Raw genomic sequence first — 1474 nt, forward strand, 5'->3', positions numbered from 1 at the left:
GGAGTTGTTGCTTAAACAGCAAACGACGCCAGTCATTGTGATGTGTCAATCAAGTTTTCGGTGCTCGTCAAGCTGTGTTATGGCGACACTCGATGCAGCTGCACATAATCGGCAGTGTAGACCAAAGAGGCCCTTCCCCGTCAATGTAGGGTGATTATCGTCCCACATCCACTGCACAGGGGCACGATGTGAAGTTATGCACATGAAATAGTGAGTAGAGTTGGCAGTGGCATTCGTTCATTGACATTCCTCCAGCATGCTCCACCTGAAGCACTGTCCACTGTGCTCGTCCATGCACGTTTCATTCCTCACTACGTCACACCTGAAGGGAGGCGATTTAATGGACGAATGAATGAGTGGTGTGTGGCGGGGAGGATGGCACTGTCATTCTGCAGAAGTGCTATTTCAACAAGACGCGACATGACACGGCATGACGAGGCGTAGTGATGAAATGCTTCATTCCTTCCATCGCGTCTCCCTCTCCTACACATTCCATGCACCTCCAATCAACCATAGCACTTGGCTGATTGCACGGCACACTTGTACTGCAGATTTTCACCTCACTCGAACCCAACAACGTGTAAATTGGGCGCAGTTGCCACCACATCCACGCCTTACAACACCAATGCTGGCAATGTCACAGACAAGATGTCATGCACGAGCTGAGATGGATTGCACGAATGGCACACTTTGATGGAGACCAATGGCGCAGTAGAATGTCCACCTATTTTACCACCGGGATAACTTGCTCCCTCCCCTACCTTCGCCATGACCACGCCATACATCCTTGTATGCCTAGTGATGACAGTCAGTCGTTCCATACACACCAACGGCTAGTGCCTCAACTACACCCACCTCTTCTCTTCCTGTGGGGCTGACTTCGTATCCACCACATTAGTCAAGGCACATAGAAGTTGATGCATGCTTTGTGGAGGATCGTTCACCCTCCCACGCCAACAGCACGTGATGCGCCATGAGGTCATGCCAGCTATTGCTGTCGCGACCACGCACTTAGAGCACGCTTTCTCAACCAGTTTCCACTTTCAGTGTCGGCGTGCCTCTTCGCTTACTTCTTCACCTTTACCTTCATTCATTCTGTCTTTACCCCCTCACTTTATTCCCAACGTGCTGCAAGTTGAAACGAATACAGTTGGCTTTATTCTTTATAAACAATGCTGTATCAGGTAAAGTCGCAGCTGTGAGTGACTCCGCAGCAAATGAGGGCATTACGTTACCTTGTGTTTTGCGGCACCTTCTACCATGAGTTGCCTTGCTTCAAGACCCAAATGCCTACCAAATTACCTCTCTGTATTGCCATGCTCCACTTATTCATTCTTTCGCTTTAGCACCTCGTCAACTCCCTCCTGATTGGTCAATGACTCCTCTTGATGCCGCCAAGGTCGTTACCGTTGCGTAGGTCCCTCCACTTCGATCTGTCTGTCCGTCTTTCTCTCTCTCTCTCTCTCTCTGCGTG

This window comes from Echinococcus granulosus, assembly GCF_000524195.1.
Source record: "Echinococcus granulosus chromosome Unknown EG_S00403, whole genome shotgun sequence".
NCBI lineage: Eukaryota > Metazoa > Platyhelminthes > Cestoda > Cyclophyllidea > Taeniidae > Echinococcus > Echinococcus granulosus.